Source organism: Lipotes vexillifer, unplaced genomic scaffold, assembly GCF_000442215.2.
Source record: "Lipotes vexillifer unplaced genomic scaffold, Lipotes_vexillifer_v1.1 scaffold1272, whole genome shotgun sequence".
In the NCBI taxonomy this organism is placed as follows: domain Eukaryota; kingdom Metazoa; phylum Chordata; class Mammalia; order Artiodactyla; family Lipotidae; genus Lipotes; species Lipotes vexillifer.
This window is the reverse complement of record NW_006779909.1, coordinates 375430-398523: the sequence shown is the minus strand read 5'-3', so window position 1 is coordinate 398523 and position 23094 is coordinate 375430. Positions and strand designations below refer to the sequence as shown.

The following is a 23094-nucleotide window of genomic DNA, read 5'->3' as shown; positions in this document are numbered from 1 at the left end:
GAAAAACAATTTTTTTTTTTTTTTTTTTTTTGCGGTACGCGGGCTTCTCCCGGTTGTGGCCTCTCCCATTGCGGAGCACAGGCTCCGGACGCGCAGGCTCAGCAGCCATGGCTCACGGGCCCAGCCACTTCGCGGCATGTGGGATCTTCCCGGACCGGGGCACGAACCCGTGTCCCCTGCATTGGCAGGAGGACTCTCAACCACTGCGCCACCAGGGAAGCCCGTGAAAGACAATTCTTTGTGAGCTGTGGAGTAGGTTTTTTCCAGGTACAAAAGGAAATACCATTTCTGGAGTACCTACTATGTGCCAGGAATCATAATGAGACTTCGCCTCTCATTTCACTCTTACAGAAATCCAGAGAGGGAGATGTTATTATTTTATAAATGAATAAACTGAAGCTCAGCACAGTTAAGCAATTTGCCCAGCATCGCATAGCTAAGAGGTAAAATTTAGATTCAAACTCACCCTATGGGAAAACAATCTCCATGCTATTTGCATCGTCTCTAGCACTCTGCCTTTTAGGCAGAAGGGAAAGAAGAAAACAGAAAGCAAAAGCAGGGGTCTGCAGAACTCAGATGCCCCAGGATTATGGGGTTTGCCTGAGAATTAGAATGATGATGATGATGATAATAGTAATAGTAAAGGCGAAGAACAGACATCAAGGTCAGCCACAAAGAACTAATAATGAAAGTTTACATTTCTTTTGCCATAGACTGCCACTGAAAAAATACATTTTGTTTCCTGTACATTCCTAGGGATAGCAGTGGGAAGTAGTTAGGAATAAGAATTATACCCACTTAATAGGTGGCAGTGTACAAAACTGAGAAAGAGAGAGCAGAAGTGCCAGGCAACATTTGAGAGAAAGTAGCCAACACAGAACTGCCATAGGGACTTGCTTCCAGGGCCACCTTCCTTGACTCCAGCTTCAGTTCACCTGCAGTCACTGACCTCCACACTTTCAAACTCATTGTATTATTCCTGGTCATTATTCCCCAGGTTTGGCCCAGTCCTTCCTGTAGAAAAACCTGTTCTGAGGTGGAAAAAGCTGTGAGCCTGAGAATGTCCCCTCTTGAATTCTTTAACTTAGAGGGTCCCTGGCACTGGGAGGCTCTCAAGGCCACAATCCAGATATTTTTGGAAAAGAAAAGAAAAATTCAAGCTAACGTGGAGTTGGAGTTTTTAAGTTGTCTTGTGGTTGTGGAGCCCTTGTGCATGCCTGGCAGCTTAGATACTGTGAGAGAACCTCGGAGAGTTCTCGATGCCTGATCTTCATGCTTCACTCTGGCTTACATACTGACAAGGAATGAATCTAAAACTCAGAAAATGTTTAATCTGTTATGCCTTGCACCGTAGAAAGATAAAAAATCAAAGGGATTTAAAATGTTTCAGAATTCTTTGCTGGTTTTAAGGAATCATTTTTTCCAAAAGGTGGCAAATGCTGCTTTTACATTTAACTAGAACTGAGAACAACCCCAGCCTCACCACTCAGGGAAAACTTGCACTAATTGACCTCAGTGCCTTCAATCTGCAAAATGGGGATAAAGTACTTCATAGGATAGAACTGTAGGATCAGATAAGATGAGGTGGGTGAAAGTGCACAACAAAGTACAAAGAGCCTCATTCATGTAAAGGGACTATGATTTCTTTCTTTAAGAGTGAAGTTAAGTGGAGGCAAATGGGTGTCAGCACTGATCACGTCTTAGCCTTCAATAATCACTTTCGAATATTTATGAGGAGTTTGAAAATTATTTCCCCCGATTTCACACTGATTTTCAAATGGCAATGACCATTATTTGTCCAGCATTGGCTTTTAACTGAATAGGATAAGTAACTCTCCCAGGGTCAGGCAGTAAATTAAGTGCCTAAATCCAAATTAGAATGAAGCACACATCCATGGTAGATTGCAGGGTCCTGAGTTTCCTCTCAGTTAGTGAACTTCATGGAGTGTACAGGCCGATTTATTTTCATGTATCTTGTCAACCTTGCAACTTTTGTGAGATGGAAATCATCTGAACACTATTTTACAGGACCTTTATTTTCCATCACATTCAAGACTGTCCACAATGAATGTAAACTGCAAAAACCTCATCGTTAGAATCTTCCAGAAACAGAGGCTGGGAGAGGTTAAAAAAACAACAAAAACAAAAACACTGGCTCAAAGCCTTACAGCTAGTGAGTGGCAATGCTGGATCAAGAGCCCACTTCTCTGATCAGGACCTCTCCTCTTCACAAAAAAGCCATAGTACAAATAATAATAATAATTTAAAAATATATAGTGGCAGCTAACACAATGTGCCAGGCACTGTTCTAAGCTTTTTGTATGTATTAACTAATTTAACCTGCCAAAAAATTTTTTTGGAGTATTCCTTCACTAAAGCAGCCCAGTGAGAAGCAGCACTTTTCTTTTTTCTTTTTTTTTTTTTTTTTCTCAGTTGAATGACATTGCAACCCGAAATCACAACTCCGTTTTAGGTTCCTGGTGGTGCCTGCTTCCTCTTCTAGTTTGTTTAGTCACAGAATTCGATTCCTGTTGGCCGATTACGCGCCTACAAACAGGCTTAGCGCTCAATTGAAATGCGTGAGGCTCCTTAACTCTTGTATAAACAGGTAATGCGAAGGGGTGGGGCACAGATTGCGGGTTTCTTTGCGACGGGGCTGGGGTGGGAGTTAGAACTAACTACCCAGAGATCAGGCAAGGTGAAGGGAAGGCTTGGCTGCTGTTTTTAAATGCAGTGTTTTTTGTTCCCTTTCTAGAAACCAGCTGCAACTTTAGGTCAGAGCGCATTAAAATGAGCCACTTCTGAACGAGCAGCGCCCAGGCCCCAGGCCCTGCTGTGAAGGCCCCGGCAAGGGTCAGGGCTTGGTCCGCGTGACGTTCCAGCCCGTGCTCATCCAAGCGGTGCTCTGCCTCAGGTAAGGACACTCTGGGAGGTTCCCCCGTCTTCAGGCCCGCCGCCGAGCTCGCGGTGATCCTACATGGTCAAACGACTTCTTTCCTACGAGGGAAGAACGGGGGTGGGGTGTACTGATCGGCTCGTGATTCAACAGCTGGTTCCTTATTCCTCAAACGTGGTTCTGCTTGGGTTCCCCCAACAGCCCAAAGGGGCCAGACGTCTGATTCAGACAGATGTCCTCAGGTGGCGCAGGTGCCACTTCTGGGGCTGTTTCTGGCTGTCTGAAATGGATGTGACTTTTTGAGCGGGGAGAGAAGTCTGTGAGGTGAAGTCCCCAAATCTCTCCCAGTCAAGACAAGATTTTTTTTTTTTTAACCTTCAGCAAAGGTATCTGCCCTCCTAAAACAACAGGAATGTTGCACTGGCCTTCAGCCAGCGAAGGCTCAGCGAGCAGGATAAAATTTCAATGCAGATTTACGGGAAGTTGCCGGTGCTGGGAGTAAAAATCTGGTTTGGTGAGTTTAAGGGAAGGGAGTAGACGAGAGACAACCTTGCTACTGTGAGGCGCGGAGCCTCGGCTGGGGGAGGGCAGAGGGAGGAGGGAGGAGGGAGGAGGGAACAGGGAAGAGTTGGAGCCGAGACTGAGCGCTCCCCGCGCGCAGCACCGGACGCAGCAGGGCTCCCTGGGCCGCCGGTCTCCCGGGTGCGGATCCGACGCCGCTCTGCCAGTGGAATCGCCGCGCTTTCAAGTTCACGCTCCCGCCAGGAATTTAGCCCCAGAGAGCTGCCTTCTGGTTATCGCTCCTGCTTCCCACTTTGGAATGTGCAGTTTGGGACAGTGAGAAGCCGGGGCTCAGGGAGTTTTCCTCGTAGAGAGTTTCTCTCTGCAGGTTTCCAAGGTTAAGAAATTCTGACAAACTGGAATTCCCAGAGCCTGGGAGTTAAGCCTCAAAAGATCTGTTGCTTTAAGCGGCGCGGTAGGGAGTAGCTGGACACTCCTTATTTTGGTTTTACATTAAAAAGAGGGAGGCCGAGAAGATGTTGTAGGTTACTTCCTAGCTCTGTAAATTGCTACCGGGCTGTGAATGGTGTTAATTTCTGAAGTGGGCGACTGCAAATACATAACAAAGGTAAGGTAGCTTTGGGCAATCCTTCTAACTACTGTCCCTTAATCTTACATTTGGGTCCCAATTTTGAAATCTTGTTTTCTTCTCTTTTTAGCCCTTATCTCCCCTCATTCTACCATCCCCCGTTCCGACTCTGGTATATTTAATGGGAGAGAAATGGTTTATAAAAAGATTTTAAAAGCGTCAGCTTCTGGAAAAGCAGAAAATCATATACAGTCAGCCCCATCGTTTCCTCTGGTGATGAAACCTTTTCCATACAAGAAACAGATTTTTTTTTTTCGGTCTTGAAAGCATACGATTGGGCCGTCCAGAGGCACAGGTGACTTTTTAGACTCAGATTATTAAAGTGAGATTGAGGAAACCTTTATGACAGGCATCTTGCTTAAGAGAGTGGTAAGGTGGGGGTGGGGGAGGGTTGCTGGGGCGTGTGTTGTCTTCTTGTACTCATTTACCTCCCAAGGTAACACTGAGTACAGGCTTAGTTGTTTAAAGTTAAAAATTCAGTCCGCATAGAAGCGTTGAGTTGATGAACTGAGACAGCTGACAAATCAGTCACCGGATATTTAAGAAATCAGTTAAAATAAGTGAAGTGGAATTTTTCAAATAAGTGATTCATTTTTTTATTTAGGCAAAATTTCATATACTCTTGGGTACTGTCCCAAGGCATTTGGAGATGAGGCTTCTTTCTTGAAAGCTAATCAGAGATAGTGTCCTCCAGGTACTCACCCATAGGCTGTACTGATTTGAACGAAAAATCAAGCAACTTTTTTCTAGTGGCGTTGTAATGGCTCACTCAGTGTTCTTTAGCATGAATGTAGGTTAGAAATGTGTTCTTTCAAACTTGTAATGCTGGAGTCACACAAATTTTTTAGGGCAGAGAAAGCAAAGGGTTGACAACACAGACATGAAGAGGTTGCCACAGTTTGAAGGACCATTGCAACTTAGACCAAGAACGTCTGAGAATTGCAGGTGTCAGTCCTAAAGGGTGAAAGGTTGTCAGCAGAGTAAAACACAACCTCTAGACAAAGACAAAGCCAAGTACCCAGTCAAGGCGATGAGATAGCATTTTGTGGGAGTTTGTGTTGCTATTAATTTAAACCATAATCCTTGTCAGATTGAGGATATGAAATCTTGGAGGGAAACAAAACTAAACCAGTCTGAAATGGAAACTGGAGGAAGGAAAGAAGGAAATTTGGGTTTTTGTATCCTTTCTTGTCTACCTTACCCTTCACCTTGTTCTGATACATTGGGTTGGTCAAGAAGTTCGTTCGGACGTATGGGAAAACCCGAACGAACTTTTTGGCCAGCCCAATACATACCATTGCTTAATTACGGCACACAGGGAGAATGAAGAATCAAGACATTTCACAAGAGCCCAGCTCATTACTTCAATATTTGTTAAAGGAAGAAATAAACTGAGAAAAACCAATCTCCTAGCCTAACTCTGCCATGCTTCTTTACCTGACTAGGTTACACTTAAATTCTGCTCAAGAATCTTTTGTGAACATATGCTGAAAGTGAATCAAATTTTGAAGATTTATTATCTTTCTCTTAGTTTTTGAGTTTTCAGAAACTTGTAAGATTGAAAACTCGGCATCATCACTTTACTACAATCTCTGTAGTTTTAATTGTCAGTGTATTTTTGATTCCCTACCTGTGCTGCTGTAGAGTAAATTTTGCCCAAAACAGTTGGTGACGCTGAGGATGAAATCAAGATAGGAAGCAAGGAAACTATGTGCTTCTGGACACGTGTCTTCAGTACTTGCTCTGACTAGTGTTTAGCACTACTCCCATTTTTTTCCCTCACATGATAAGAGCATTCAGATTAGACTGTTCTCTTTGGTTTACTAGTAGCAGAACCTGTTCTCAATAATTTAAACAAAGATTAGAAGGTTAACGTAGATGAAATTATTTTCTTACAAAATGAATTTGCTTTCCAAATTCTACTTTTGATCTGTTGATTAAAAATAAATCACGTCCCAGATGATTGAGCTTTGACTGCCGTAGGAAAGTATTTGCCTGTTTCAGACAGGTTCCCATCTCCACATTTCAAGTCCCTTCTGATTTTTCAGGACTGGATACAGGGGTGCTGGTTGCGGGAGGGAGATCTCCTCAAAGTTGGACCGAGGTTCAAGTGAAACTGTGATTCAGTTTTCCCAGAGGACGCATAGTCCTAGAAAAAACTTACTCTGAAGAGGGCTTAAGCTTGGAATTCATAAGACTTAGAAAAAGATAGATTTTGCATGAATCTAGAATTTGTGTGCCACACGTTTGTGAAATTACAATGAATATGTAAATGCAGTTTAAAAAGTGTTTGTCGGAATGATTCCAAGTTAAAGGTTCTATTGGAACATTTCAGCTACTTGCCTTATTAAGAGATATATTTTTCCTCTTGGGACCAGTCTCTGTGTCTTATGACGGTGTTGATTTTCTGGTTTAATATTCTAAGACGTGTGTGTCAGTCAAAACAACCACCTGCTCAGAGCAATTGTTTCAAAGGACAACTGGAAAAAGATTTTCAATAATGGCAATGCTGGGATGACTTGGGTTATGAGATAGAAGGCCTTTAGAAACTCCAGAGAAGAGCTAGCATAGAAATGATAATAAGTAATTGTTCAACTGCCACCTCAAGTTGTTCAAAACGTCTCATACGGAGGGATTTAGGGGGAAGTGGCACCCTGCCACTTTTTGTGTGTGGTCCTGAATCATCTTGTCAGTAAAACGCTCCTGAGATGGTCTGAGCTTGCTTTCTGATTGTTTCTGCTCCTTTCATATTTGCCTCCCCTTCTATTCTGTCAGCCTGTGTATGGGGGAAAGGAGGCAGAGGGAAAGGATATCCTTCCTTAGAAGTCAGTGTACCCCCTCTTTTCGGAACCTCTTACTTTTTGCCCGGAAAAGGGGGCAAGGAAGGAATTTTCCTGTGAAAGTAGAAGGGGAGAGAGTGTCTGGAGGAATAAAGTGCCAAGAAACAGGTGAGCTCCAAACCCTGTTAAGTAATGTGTTCACCCGAAAGCTCACATGGAGATTATCGATGCCCTCCAACTATTGCAGGTGAACTGGCAGCTGTAGGAATTTGAGGCTCACCCACCTTTTGTAATTCAAATGCTCCTAGTGCACTGCAATAGATGGCTCATCTGAATGAGTTCAAGATGTCATCTCTAGGTACAACCCAAAGTAAACTGATTACAAAAGGCACAAGCCTTTCTTTCAACTACGCTCCACTCTGCCTTTCCTCTACTTTCTGCAATGGTTTAAGGACACCTGAAAAAAAAAAATCACAACTTAGTTTATGTAATTTAGGTATATAATACGAGCATTCTTTTTCATTGTGGATGTTAGAGTTTTTGTCATCTTAGGAACTTAGTTTATGCAAAAGTGATTTGTGGGTGTGTTTAGATGTAAACAGTTTATATGTCTGTAAAATACAAAACATGAGGAAACCGATACTATGATAGAAATGCTCGACTATATTTTATAGTTTCTGTTTTTGGTAAGCCCCATCAGATTTTAAGAGTGGGGTCATTTTAGAAATCAAAAGAACAATCTACCTTTCTGAAGGCCACTTAAGAGAGATGACATCAGAAGACAAAGGGCTGGTGTAACCCTGAAAACCCTTGGTGATTTTTGAGAAAATATCAATCCTTTGGTCTCAGCAGATTCCGGGTAGTGCAAAATGTATACTTAAAATTACAGCCATTTACATTAATCAAGAAAACAATTGCCGGCTTCAAATCATGATATTTGTCTTTGGGAATACTGTATGTTTGTGGTTCTTAGGAACATGGCGGCACAGTGCCAAGACCATAGTAGGTGGGTGTATGTTGATGAAAGGGGATTTGCTGACAGCGTTTGCCTCCTGATTATGCTTTGCTTTGGCTAATAGTCAATTTTGCTCATATTCCTTGAGTTTCCACCTACTGGGGAAAAAAACCTGATCTCAGAAGCAATGGATAATCCACATGTGAGTGAGCAAGAGTTAACTATACATAACAACGGGCAATGGGTGGATGTGCAATAAATGTGGGGCATTGTGTAGCTGAAACAGGAACAGGACACTTCTACCTGACCAAGGAAATGCCAACCTGTAAAAATTATAATAAAAAATATTTACCTTTCAGAGCACTGAGACCTGGCTCAATCATTTTAAGCATTACACATCATGCCAAAAGAAAAAAAGAAGTATTGAATAAAGTGAATACGATTTTTTTCAGATGTTAATTCTCTTAGGTCAATTTGATTGCCATTCTGAAAATGTGTATTTGGGCCTTTTGAGCTCAAGTAAAATATTCATGTTTCTGAAAAGTAGGGATCCGTGTCCATGATGATGATAGCACTGTGCCTTTTGAAAAGACAGCTTAAATAATATTTCTTTTTGTTTGCTGTCATTTATTTTTAAAAATAATAACATGGTTCTTGGTACACCAAGCCCTTGCCAAGATTAAGCCCATCTTCTCAGTAGCCTTCTCAAGACAAAGTTGCCTTTGTGTAACAACTGGGAGGATTTGGTGACACAGAAAACTCAGTGGGGCACTGCAACTTATTATTAACAGAAAATTCAATGGCCTGATGTTTTTTCTGTTGCTGTTATTTTTATTCTACCAGATAATATCTAGGATATATTTCTCCATGCAGATGATCTTACTATTTTATTTTAGACTTTCCCAGGGAAGAATGTAGTGGTTGAGAATTTACATTGGAATTTAGTTAGATTATAAAAGGCAAAAGCTACAGCGTACTGATGGTGAGGAGAACTTGGCTCTGTGGGCTAGTTTGTTCTGGGGGTAGTCAGCAAAATTTGGTCACGTGTGGAGGGAAAGAAAAGGTAGCTAGCCAGAGTGAAAATGACAACCTGGGGGAAAAGGATGACCATTCACATTAAATTTAAACTCCATGGGGAAGTGGCTAGGAACACAGTCTACCTTGGTGCAAATCCTGGCTTGGCCACGTATGGGCTCTAAGCAGGTTACCTAAAAAAAAAATCTCTCTGTGACTCAGTTTCCCCAACTGTTAAATGCCTACCTCACAGGGTTGTTATAAGGATTAAATAAGTTATCTACTGTGTAAACAGGGCTTGGAACAGTGCCTGGTGTGTAGTCAGTATATGGTACATAGTCAACGTGATGCACGTCATGTTTGGATGCCTTTCTGTGTTTGAATTCTTATCTCACTATCCTCCTGCTTTCATGACCTCTTCTGCTGGTTGTAATCCAGGATTCTCTTCCTAAGATCACTCCTTTTGACCAAGTGCCATTGCCATTATAGGCAGGCACTATTTTTGCAAGTTTCTTTTGGTTTTTTGTATCTTAGTTGTATGGAGAAAATGTAACTTAGAATCACCAAGGTGTCTTTTTCTTTTCTCTCAGAGAGCTATATGATGTTGAGTAGAATCAAAAAGAACGATGCTATTATATCTGTCAAGTGAGAGACTGGCAAGTGTCTTGCTGACAACGGAATATAGATTCTGGAAACGGCTAATGCAAAGTAGAAATATTTTGTGTAAAAGAACAATACAATACAGCAAACTTAAGTAGGTCCTGTTATGACTTTTGTTGGTTAGTGTTAATTGGTCATAATCATAATCACAGTATGAGAATTTCTCAGAACTGCCACAGTGTCTTATCTGTGCACTTCTCATGGCATTTTATATCACTTGCTACTTGTACATATACTGTTTTCCCTGCCAAACAGAAATTAAGAGGCAGGATTTGTGTCTGAATAACATTTGCACCCCTCAATATTCCTATTTTATAGTTCAGTGCTCAATAAATAAAATAAGAATTTCTTTGCCCAGATTCATTACCATCTAAAATAACGCATTTTTGCATTCCATAGGCATGTATTATATATATATTTTTTGATAGATTTTATTTATTTATTTATTGGCTGCGTTGTGTCTTCCGTGGCTGTGCGCGGGCTTTCTCCAGTTGCGGGGGGGCTTCTCATTGCGGTGGCTTGCGGAGCACAGGCTCCAGGCATGCAGGCTTCAGTAGTTGTGTCACACGGGCTCAGTAGTTGTGGTGCACGGGCTTAGTTGCTCCGCGGCATGTGGGATCTTCCCGGACCAAGGCTGGAACCCGTGTCCCCTGCATTAGCAGGCTGATGCCTAACCACTGCGCTACCAGGGAAGCCCTATGGATCATATTTATTTGGATGACTTCTACTTTTTTCCACAAGCATTTTGGAAAAAATTGTTGGATAGAATATGATGGAGAGGTAGTGAACTCAGAAAGCAACCAGAATGGAAGCTTTATCCACAGCTAAGCCTCTGAAAGCATGGCAGGATGGGGGAGGCCAAGGGCAGGGAGGAAGTGAATTGTTGCAGTGCTTAGGTGCCCATCACATTGTTTAAAAGTTTATACCTCTTTTTTCTGCTCTTTAACATCCTTTGAAGGCCCAGACTTGTTACTAGGTAATTATGAGAAGGGGAAAAATGCATTTTGTCAAAATTAGAAGGAATTTATTCGATAATTATAGGAAAAAGTGCATTTTCTCAAAATTAGGGAGAGTGAACAAAGAGATCCACTGAGGAAGAACAATACCAAGTGAATAGATAGCTCGGTGAGCCACAGTGGTGTGGTGTTTCCAGTGGGGCTGCTGGTATACTCTTGGCTAAGGCAAAGACAAGAGGAAGGAGGGCAGGTGGCTGAAGAAGTATTCAGAGAATTGCCTCCAGTGAAATCCTATTTGCAGAGCAAAGGGAATCCTGTAACAAGCTAGCTCTAACCAGCTGGAGCAAACAACAGTTTGGCCCAGGTACCTCCTTGGCTCTTTGCCCTACATTGTGGATTCCAGGATGCACCTCAAGTTATATGTAGAGTTGCCAATGAGTAAACAGAAACTACTAACTCCGAGGGTACTAATGAGCCCTGGAATTTGTGCCTTGTATCTGCAGTGGCTCCCTATTCACAGACAATCACTCCCAGCAGATGAGACCAAGCCTGGGAACACAGGGATCTTAGAATATTCTCCCAGCATCCTTCCCAGAGTGGAACCTAGGAGTCACTCCCGCAGTGGGACGTGTAGGAGGCCCACAAACCCTGAATCAAATGGTAACACCCATGTTCTCACACATCCTAGTAATGTGTGAAGGGTCTTGCCCTTTCCTCACTGGCTAGAGATCAATGAAATTGTCAGGGGAACTGCAGTCTGCTTATCTGTTCTCCCTGCTTCCACCTTCGCCCTTTATCCCATATGCTTGGTTCTTGACTCAGTATCCAGAGCGACTCATAAAACAAAGTCAGATCATGTCAGTCCCCTGCTGAAAACCTTCCAGAGCCTCTGTGTCTCCCTCGAAAGCCACATGAAGCACTGCCTTTCTAGTCCCATTACCTCTTTAATCACATCTCCTACCGCTGACTCTGTTAGCACTTTGCTTTAGCCACAGCTTCATGCCCCCCCGCCCCGCCCCCGACCCGCCGTGGCCTTTGCAGTCTTTGCTCCCTCTCCCTGAACCGTCTTCCCCCAATACATCCACGGTTCACTTTTTCACCTCCTCCAAGTCTCTTTCTCCTTTTGTCTAAGACGGCACTTCCTCCTTCCTGTTGGCACTCTCTATCTCCTTACCCTGCTCTATTTTTTCATACAGTACTTTTTTCCATGCTATGTGATTTTATGGCTCATTGTCTGTCTCTTCCCCACTAGAACGTCTGCTTTATTTATTGATGTATCCCAAGCACCTTAGAGCAGAGTCTGCCACAGAGTAGGTACTCCATAAATACTTGTCAAATAAATGAATAAAACACAGGCTTTTACACAGCACGGGTATGACTGAAAGCGTAGTACTACTTGTGTGTTCTACTCAAAATATAACCACAAACACATCTTTCTGAGTAAGCATGATTTTTTTTCCCCAGACCTCTCCGGTTAAGCTGCCATATTTTCTCTGGTTTCTCTGGTTTCATTATTTTCAGTGCCACCACGAGCCCTTGATGGAGGCCATGACTAAGTAATGAGCAAGGCATAGCTAAGTGTGGGGATGGTGCAATCATTTCAGCACTTCTCTGTTTCCAAATCAAAGCCTCTCTGGCAATCTTTCTGCGATTTCCATCTAAAACTTACAGCTCAGTTTTGAACAGTCTTGTGAATTGCATGCCCTACAGATAATTAGGCTTGACTCACTCATGTTCCTATATTGTTTATCACTTTTTCTATTGTCATTTAATTATAATTAACGATTGTTCTGAAAGTAACTGTCAAGACAACTTTGTGTGTGTGTGTGTGTGTGTGTGTGTGTGTGTGTGGTTTTTTTTTTTTAAAACTGTCTCTTTTGACCTTTGAGATTTTGCCAAGTGCCAACTGCTGCTACAGGAGTCCATCTAGATTTTTTTCTCAATTGCAGGGCTCAGTTAAGTATTTTCCCTTGACCTGGCCTGAAATGAGCGCTAATGTCTTTGTCTGAGTTGTTAATGTTTCCCCAGAACCTTTTACAAAACTTCAGTCCTGCCTTTACCAACTGGCACAACCGCTCTCTGATCTGTCGTACTGGTTTGCTAGCCCCTGCCTCACTTTCTCCCTCTGCACAATTTTCCTTGGTTTGGCAAAATTGCATTTCTTGGGTCTTGGAGGTACAGCTCCCTCTGTGCGTTACCTGCCATTTTTAGATCTATAGCTCTGTAAGGTACTTCCTCAATGGCTGATGGAATCCTGTGACTACTAGGCTTGGGGACCCTACAATCAGTCTTGAAGGTGAGTGTACATTCCAGGAAGGTTCTTTGTAGTAAACAAACAAAACAAACAAAATATTATGTAAATTCTGCTGAAGGTACACCATGAAGATCCTGGCTTTATTTATTTATTAATAAATTTATTTATTTTTTATTATTATTATTTTGGGTCTGCATTGGGTCTTTGTTGCTGTGCGCGGGCTTTCTCTAGTTGCGGCGAGTGGGGGCTACTCTTCATTGTGGTGCGCAGGCTTCTCATTGTGGTGGCTTCTCGTTGCAGAGCGTGGGCTCTAGGCACGTGGGCTTCGGTAGTTGCGGCACGTGGGCTCAGTAGTTGTGGCTCACGGGCTCTAGAGCTCAGGATCAGTAGTTGTGGCGCACGGGTTTAGTTACTCCAGCGACATGTGGGATCTTTCCAGACTAGGTCTCGAACCCGTGTCCCCTTCGTTGGCAGGCGGACTTCCAACCATTGCACCACCAGGGAAGTCCAATTCAAGAAATTTTTAAAAATCCTCAGTATACCTAATAATCAGCTAATATTTCTAGTACTTTCTGCAAATCATTTTATTCCTTATCATATGTACTGAATAGGACATTAAAAATGGGTAGCATATAAATGTTAAATTAGACCTGTTTTTAACAATATACTATGTAGATGGAGCTAGTGGTAATTATTTATGAGTTAGAAAAACTTATCAAAATATAGACCTAGTAAATAGGTATACTTGAAAAAAAAGATGAATATGAATTAAATTGGTTTAAACTAGACATTGAAATGACCTGTTTTTTTTGTATAGACACAGACTTAACTGTTATTTATTGAGTAGCTGCTATGTACCAGATACTGGTACTAGGTATGCAGTGGAGAACAAAAGTTCTCTGCCCTCATGGGAATTTCTTTGGGGATGGAGATGGGATTCAGTACTCTGAAGGAACTGAGAGGTACTAGACAATAGAAGGTGGGACTCTGAGCTGGAGTGGTCTGAGGCGGCTCCTCTAGGGATGTGATGCTGAAGGTGTCTGATGGAAGAAAAGGTCTAGAAGGTGTAGCATTTATGATGGTCCTAAGGCTGGAAAAAGCTGGGCATGTTGAAGGACGTAAAGGAGGCCGATGTTGCTGCATTGCTGGGAGCAAGGAGCAGAGAGGCACGAGGTAAGGTCATGGGGGTAACTGAGTCCTATAGTATGTAGGCCCTTCATGACCACGGAAAAGAGTTTTGTTCCTCCTGAGCTCAATGAAAAGCCAAGAAAAACTATTTACTTGTTAAGCAATAACTGACTATTGGGTGAAGACTGAACTGGATGGACGATGTTGTGGCAGACAAAGCGAGATTAGAGTCCATTTTTGAAGTTGGCAGTGAAGGTGGGGTCATGCTGGTCAACTGGGTTGACCATTTCTTCTGTGCACCCTCTTGCCTTTTTTACAGTCTCGGTTCAGCTGTGGTATGGGTTTCACCAATGGCTGGCAGAAATAGCAAGACTTGATGATGGCCTGGATGTAGGCTGGAGGGAAGGAATGAGGATTCTGGCTGGAGTTACTGGGTTCAATGGGGGAGACCAAAGGAGAACAGGCTGGAGGGGGGCAGAGGGAATCAGGAACTCAGTTTGGGGCATGTTTACTGAGATGCCTGTTAAACATCCTAAAGAGATGTTGAAAGTTTCCCTTTTGTATCCAGCACTCCTAGCAAGAATGAGAGGCACCTATTATAGGCAACTATTTTGGATTTCATTATTTTTTTTCACTGTGTCTAAATTTGCACATATAGATAAGGTGTATGACCTTTATTTTATGTATAACACATGACTAAACAGTATTCGAACAAGAAATGAGCATCTGTGGTATATAGGAAACTGTGATGGGGGGATGGGTTAACACTGGAAAATTTTAAATATAGTTTTAGCCATTATGAATCTTCTAATTCAGGGCTTCCCTGGTGGCTCAGCGGTTAGGAGTCCACCTGCCAGTGCAGGGGACACGGGTTTGAGCCCTGGTCCGGGAAGATCCCACATACCGTGGAGCAACTAAGCCCGTGCGCCACAACTACTGAGCCTGCGCTCTAGAGCCCGTGAGCCACAAGTACTGAACCTGAGTGCTACGGCTACTGAAGCCTGCATGCCTAGAGCCTGTGCTCCACAACAAAGAGAAGCCACCGCAATCAGAAGCCTGTGCACTGCAACAAAGAGTAGCCCCCGCTCACCACAACTGGAGAATGCCTGCACGCAGCAACAAAGACCCAACACAGCCTTCTGGACTTCCTTGGTGGCGCAGTGGTTAAGAATCCGCCTGCCAATGCAGGGGATACGGGTTCGAGCCCTGGTCCGGGAAGATCCCACGTGCTGTGGAGCAACTAAGCCTGTGCACCACAACTACTGAGCCTGCGCTCTAGAGCCCACGAGCCACAACTACTGAAGCCTGCACGCCTAGAGCCCGAGCTCCGCAACAAGAGAAGCCACCACAAGGAGAAGCCCACGCACCACAACAAAGAGTAGCCCCCGCTCGCTGCAACTAGAGAAAGCCAGTGCACAGCAATGAAGACCCAGCGCAGCCAAAAATAAATAAATAAAATAAATAAATTTAAAAAAAATCTAATTCAAATTAAACCTATATATATTTAATATTTCTGTATCAATTATATGTTTGATATTTGCATTATATATTTAACATATTGATATGCTACTATATTATAAATATGTATGTGCTAAGATGATTAAATATTATATTTAATGTATTTAGTATAGAATACATATTTAATATGTGTTGAATTTACATTGAATGACATGTTTAATATTGAAAACTAAGTGTAAATCATGCATGAACAAAGACTCATTCCGTATTAAGGATGATAAAAAGGAAATATTACAACATGAAATACACCGGCTCTCCTTGTGAGTTACAACCACTTAGAGGCATGCAAATTCATGCTGTAAATATTGGCATATACAAATGGATCCATTTAGGACGTGCAAATATATTTCTTGTCTCTTTCTTACGTAACTTTACGAAGGGTCTGCTGCACTTCTTCACAGTATGTGAGTGGAAACTGGAAGCCAACACGGACACACTTTAAACTACATTGTGAAAAGCTGATCTGTATCTCTAGGAAACCCGTTTTTTTTTAATAACTTTAAAAATATATATATTTATTTTATTTATTTATTTTTGGCTGCGTTGGGTCTTCGTTGCTGTGTGGGCTTTCTCTAGCTGCGGCAAGCGGGGGCTACTCTTTCTTTAGCGGGCTTCTCATTGTGGTGGCTTCTCTTGTTGCGGAGCATGGGCTCTAGGCACGCAGGCTTCAGTAGTTGTGGCACATAGGCTCAGTAGTTGTGGCTCGCAGGCTCTAGAGCGCAGGCTCAGTAGTTGTGGTGCACGGGCTTAGTTGCTCCACGGCATGTGGAATCTTCCCGGACCAGGGCTCCAACCTGTGTCCCCTGCATTGGCAGGCGGATTCTTAACCACTGCACCGCCAGGGAAGCCCGCGAACCCGTTTTCTGAGCTTCTAGAGCAAGCAGTTGGGGATATGATAACGAATAAGACATGAGGCTTTTGGAGCTTGGAGGGATGGAAGCTATATCTATACCACCACTGCAAGCACTCCTCCCCCACCAGTGGTTATTCTAAAAATAAAAAATAACAGTGAGAGGCCCGCATAACGCAAGAAAAAAAAAATAAATAAAAAAAATAAAAAAAATAAAAAATAAAAAATAAAAAGATTGAGCTTATATTTCCAAATTTATAGGAATAAAATGCTATATTATGGTTTGAAGCAATGGAAAACTCTAGTCCAAAGAAGTAATGTTTTAGACAGTCATAAACCATTAATAGTAGGTGGACGTAGGAGGGGAGGTTGATAATGTTTTGCAATCACAGCTATAGAAACTGTCAACGGCTGCATCTTTTCATTCTGGTATGTCAACACCAGTGGAGCCCATGAGGCATAAGCAAATTTATTGTTGCTTAATTGGGCCAAATGGTGTGGTTTTTGGTTTTGCATAAGATGGGTCACTTTGCAAAAGGATATGTATTTGAAGGTTTCGCATTTATTTCAATGCTGTTTTCAATAAGGAAAATATTTTGGTGAGGAGCTACTACATGTATGTGCCTACAGCAATGAATCAGAGAAAAGGGGAGTCTTGTGTTTGAGGACTTGCTTAACAGCCATCTGTAACTGAATATGTGAAGTTGAAAGTTGGAAACAGAAAATAATAATGGCTCCCAGTAATCGCTGACATTGAAGGAGAACCTACTATAACGCCAGGCATGACTTTAATCAGAACCAACTGTAAGAATTAGGTCCTCAAGCAGCTTGCCCAGGGTAAATAGTGGTCAGGATTCAGATTCTTGTAAGGCTTCCCAAATGAGGTGGGGTTTGGGAAAATCCCTGGACCAGGACCAGTCTTCTTACTAAGATCTTCCCTCGGCTTAGCAGACAAGTGACTTTGGACATGGCAATTTACCTCATTGGCTTTCAACTTCTTTGCCTTTAAAATTGGATAGAAAGGAGGGGAGCTTTTGGACTAGACATGTTTTGCACAGCCCCAAATTTCTCTAAGTCTTCTTTTAAAAAATGAATTTATTTATTTATTTGGCTGTGTTGGGTCTTTGTTGCTGCACACTGGCTTTTCTCTAGCTGCGGCGTGCGGGGGCTACTCTTCGTTGCGGTGTGTGGGCTTCTCATTGCAGTGGCTTCTCTTGTTGCAAAGCACGGGCTCTAGGTGCACGGGCTTCAGTAATTGTGGCACGTGGGCTCAGCAGTTGTGGCTCGCGGGCTGTAGAGCGCAGGCTCAGAAGTTGTGGTGCGCGGGCTTAGTTGCTCCGTGGCATGTGAGATCTTCCCAGACCAGGGCTCGAACCCGTGTCCCCTGCATTGGCAGGCGGATTCTTAACCACTGTGCCACCAGGGAAGCCCCCTCTAAGGCTTTTTACTTTCATTGTTCAAATCTGTAAAAGGTTGCTATTCATAGCATTTCTAAAGGGAAGATCAAGATGGTGGGATTAAATGAGGACGGGGCGGGGGGTAGGGATGGATTAGAAGGGCAGTCACCCTGGCATTAAGTCACAGGAAGAAAATGGCTAGGTTAGATGGACTGTACAAATCTTACAGAGTTCTTACAGGCTTGATTCTTGATTCTTGATTCTTGAATCCCATTTGAGGTAGTGAATATTGCTGACATATAAGGTGGTTCTAGACCAGTGGTTCTTCACTGGGGGAGATTGTCCTCCAGGGGACATTTGGCAATGTCTGGAGACATTACTGGTTGTCACAGTCTGGGAGGGGCGGAACGCTACTGGCCTCTCTGGGCAGAGGCCAAGGATGCTTCTAAACATCCTGAAGTGCACAGGACAGCCCCTTACAATAAAGAATTATCTGGGGCTTCCCTGGTGCCGCAGTGGTTGGGAGTCCGCCTGCCGATCCAGGGGACGCGGGTTCGTACCCTGGTCCGGGGGGATCCCGCATGCCGCGGAGCGGCTGGGCCCGTGGGCCGTGGCCGCTGAGCCTGCGCGTCCGGAGCCTGTGCTCCGTAACGGGAGAGGCCGCAACAGTGAGAGGCCCGTGTACCGCCAAAAAAAAAAAAAGAATTATCTGACTCAAAAATCAGTAGTGCCAAGGTTTGGAAACCCCGTTCTAGGTGAGTCTTTGCTCTCCACAACCACTACAGTCTATACAACAAATAGTGTTCCTGCCTTTAGTTTTTAATAGCATCCATCTCTCTTCTGAAGATTCAGTGTCAGAGAAGGAATTTGGGGGAGAAGGTCAGTGGCAAAGCTGAATCGAACTCTTTTCTTACGATGCAGGTGTTCACTAGCAGCCTGCTAGAAAAGTTCTCAATAGTTTATTTCTCCCTGGGACTTCCCTGGTGGCGCAGTGGTTAAGAATCCGCCTGCCAATGCAAGGGACACGGGTTCAATCCCTGGTCTGGGAAGATCCCACATGCCGTAGAGCAACTAAGCCTGTGCGCCACAACTACTGAACCTGTGCTCTAGAGCCCACAAGCCACAGCTGCTGAAGTCCGCGTGCCACAACTACTGAAGCCCGCACACCTAGAGCCCATGTTGCGCAACAAGAGAAGCCACAGCAATGAGAAGCCCACTCGCCGCAACTAGAGAAAGCCTGCACGCAGCAGTGAAGACCCAACGCAGCCCAAAATATAAATAAATAAATATATTTTTTAAAAAGTTTATTTGTCCCTTTGCCATGGATTCAGTGCTTAATGTCAGCCACTTCATTTTTGCCTTCTCAGGTTCTGAGAATTTTTCCTTAGGTACAACTGGATGTCACTAAAATACTTCCAGAATTTTGGTAAACTTTTTTTCTTTTTGAGAGGCATCTTGTTCTTTATACTTCCAGAATTTTGCTAGACTTTTTTTTTCTTTTTGAGAGGTGTCTTGGTCTTTATAAATTCTAAAAGCTGGGCTTAGAGAAAGTTTGTTAGTAGGAAAGTTTCAGCTCTGAAGATGCCTTCAGTTTAAAGCTTTAGGTTAAGAAAGAATGAAGTTGTCCTGTGCTTTATCAAGTCTGTATCTTGGATTCATCTAAAAAGAAAAAATCTTGTACAATGCTTTAAATTCCATGGAGAGAGAAGATCTATATTATATAAATACATGCTGGTGATTGATATATAGACACATTGTCAGCAACTTTGGAGAAACAACAAACATTCAAGGATGTCTAGAAATGAACTCCATGTATTATGCTGACATTTTCCTCCGAAGAAACATTTTGGTCAATATGTGATGTCCTATGGATTTGGAGAAGAAAGATAAATAGATTTAGCTTTGCAGTTGTTTCTGGCTGAGGGAAGCTTAGTTTACCTAGTTTTCATACAAAATTAATTACAAAGAACACCTTTTGTGTTATGCTGGGTCAGGTCATTTAAGGTCACAAAAGCTCTACAAATAACCCTGTTAGATCAGGGCATTTGCAGGCTTCATGGGATATATTTTGGACAGTGTAATTCATGAATTCCTAGTTACACTCTTTGAATGTCAGTTAGATACAAACCCTAGATGCCACTATGTCTACACACCCACACATTATGGATTCATGATCAATGAATTCATTCAAATTCCGGGGGACTTGCTTACATTTCCCTCCCTTTTACCTTTAAGATCAACTGGTTCTACAATTTACTATGTCCCATTAAAGAAGTGCTTATTTTTCTTTGCTCTAAAGCTAACTTTCAGGCTTTTTAGAGGTATAGCTAATTTAACTGCACCCTGGCTCTCTTGACCCTTCATGCTTTTGACATTTGAGTCCTATTCCCTTTTTTTTTTTTTTTTTAATTAATTTACTTATTTTTGGCTGCATTGGGTCTTCGTTGCTGCATGCGGTCTTTCTTTAGTTGCGTTGAGCGGCGGCTACTCTTCTTTGTGGTGCACGGGCTTCTCATTGCGGTGGCTTCTCTTGTTGCAGAGCACCGGCTCTAGGTGCGCAGCTTCAGTAGTTTTGGCATGCAGGCTCGGTAGTTGTGGCTCATGGGCTCTAGAGCGCAGGCTCAGTAGTTGTGGTACACAGGCTTAGTTGCTCCGCGGCATGTGGGATCTTCCCAGACCAGTGCTCGAACCCGTGTCCCCTGTATTGGCAGGCGGATTCTTAACCACTGTGCCACGAGGGAAGCCCCCCGTCCTATTCCTTTTCAGTCTTCATCTTTCTGTTCTCAGGAGGCTTGTGTCTTGTATGGAAGGCCAATACCCAATGCTTGATTATTTTAGTTGCTCCTCTCATGATATTGGAGATATAGAGATACACATCTCATCTGTGATATTTTTGATGTGATGGAAAAATTTCCCAATTAACCTAAGATGATGTGTGGTTTTGCCCAACTATCAAATAACACTTTCAATTTTGCTTCCAAAGCTCTTCTTGAAAATTCTGTGTGTTTTGTTGGCCTTTTTGGTCGTAATAACTCCAGCCATTTATTCATTGAGTAAATACACGTTCTATATCAGTCATTGGAGATACAAAATAGATAAGAAATACTCTGGATTCTTAAGGAGCTCACAGATGAGGCAAGTCATGTAAGGAAAAATACACGTTTTTGTATTTTCTATGGTAGAGGTATTTGTTGACTCATCCAATCGATTCACTAAAAACCATTTATTTTGTGTCTACATTTATCTTCTAGAAATAAGAAAAGATCTATTTTAAAGGAGCGTATAGGTTACTACAGACAGACTGACAACATTAAAAATGAACGCCATGAAATATTCTAGATGCTGTTAGGGATCAGTAGCATCAGTTTAACCTGAGGAGGCATATGGAGGGGGAGGGGAGGAAGCGTGAACTTTAGGGAACTCCTCATAAAGACAAGACCTTTAATATACTTAACATTCACATAGCAAGTGTTAAGTGCCTGGTCCTATTCTCAGCAGTTTACAAAGATGAACTCATTTAATTCACTTAAAAACACTATGAAAAGCGGTGCTGATGAACCTAGTGTACAAAACAGCATAAAAAGTCCTTTCTTTTTAAAGACGCAGGTATAGAGAACAGACTTGAGGGCACGGGGAGGGGGAAGGGGAAGCTGGGATGAAGTGAGAGAGTGGCATGGACATATATACACTACCAAACGTAAAATAGATAGCCTAGTGGGAAGCAGCCGCATAGCACAGGGAGATCAGCTCAGTGCCTTGTGACCACCTAGAGGGGTGGGATAGGGAGGGTGGGAGGGAGGGAGACGCAAGCGGGAAGAGATGTGGGGATATATGTATACATATAACTGATTCACTTTGTTGTACAGCAGAAACTAACACAACATTGTAAAGCATTTATACTCCAATAAAGATGTGAACAAAAAGAAAACACTGTGAGGTACATACAATTATTTATCCCCATTTTATAGACTTAGAAGACTGAGCTGCAGAGAGGTTCAGGAACTTGGGTAGGGTTACATAGCTTGGTAAGGGCAGAGCCAGATTTCAATGCCAGGCAATTTGGCTCTGGAATTAGATGTGATTCTTGAATGAGTCTTGAAAGAGACTCAGAGATATGAAAAACAGGTAGTTGCCAATTAGGGGGGAATCCCTAACCCCAGAGAGAGATGAGGCAAAGAGGCAGGAAGAAACTTTAGAGATAAGAATTTTATCTCATGGCCAAGGCATGTAATTTATAGAAAGTAAATAAAAATGCAAACTGAAAAAGAAGGAAAAATCACCTGGGTTAAATTTGTTAAATTTTTTGTACCTTTCCTTTAAGCTCTTTGGGTAATATATTTGCATTTTTTTCACATAGTCCTCGAACCATACCACAAGCCTGTGTTACTGTCCTTCACGTCAGCTCACTTAATCCTTGCACCGTCCCTGGGATATTCGTAGTCCCCATTTTACAGAGGAGGACACTGAGGCTCCATGAGGAAACAGCTTAGATCACATGGAACCCACCACCTAACCCAGGCGTTCTAAACTGATGTTCTGGTTTTTTTCTATTTCACACCTGCCTCCCAAAACAAAGGTGGATATAAAAAGAGGTATGGAAATGTATCCAGACACTGCAGATAGCTCACATGTTTCATGTCATCTTGTTTTTCCAAATCAGCGATGACAGCAAGATTAGCAGACTGACTCTAAGGAATGTTCATGTAGGACACTCTACTTTGTTGAACGGTGCTGTGCTTGCAGGATTTCTGCTACTTGTGTTTACTTCATAACATGTGCTCACCCCGAGTGTGGCTTCTTTGCCAGGATCTTACTAAGAATTGTACCTGCTTTACTGACAGCGGCTTTGGCAGGTCAGTGATTATCAGAGCAGAGATTGTCATTGCTCCAACAATCTCTAAATTCAGGATTGCCATGTTTGCCGGGCACAAACAAGCCTAGTTGACAGGAGAGAAAAAGAAATCCAAGTCTAAGCTTGTTTCATTCTCGATGACAAAAGAAAGGACTTTTTATGCTGTTTTGTACATGGTCTTAATACTCAACAGGGGTTGGGCCCTCGTGTAGGCGCATGAGATCTTTGGCTACTAGGTTGGTACTTTAGAGCCTGTACGCTTGAGGACCTAATAACTCTCCGAGCCTGCTCTTCCCTCAAATGGTAATGTTCTGCTTACTCTGTCAACCCGACCGGCATTTACTGGAGCAACTACTGGTACTGGTCATTCTGATAAATTCTGGGGAGTTGTAGATGAACCACCCACTCTCCCTGCCTTCAAGCTGCTCACATTCCAGTGGGGACAGCTGACCTCTCCCACCTTACTGTAATATAACACGGCACGGGATCTGGACCGAGAGCCCTGAGGAGGGGACAGTCAGGTAAGAGAGGGGTCTTGGGCTTCCCTGGTGGCGCAGTGGTTGAGAGTCCGCCTGCCGATGCAGGGCACACGGGTTCGTGCCCCGGTCCGGGAAGATCCCACGTGCCGCGGAGCGGCTGGGCCTGTCTGAGCCTGCGCGTCCGGAGCCTGTGATCCGCAACGGG

At 43.0% G+C, this 23094-nt stretch overlaps 1 protein-coding gene across 1 annotated transcript in view; it reads left to right on the top strand.

Annotated features, from left to right (window-relative positions):
* RBM47 (RNA binding motif protein 47) overlaps nucleotides 1–23094 on the top strand; it is a 221160-nt gene that overhangs the window by 43368 nt on the left and 154698 nt on the right. The window contains exon 2 of the mRNA XM_007453037.1: nucleotides 2756–2914. The gene's annotated coding sequence lies outside the window, so the exon portion shown is untranslated. The remainder of the gene's footprint in view (nucleotides 1–2755; nucleotides 2915–23094) is intronic.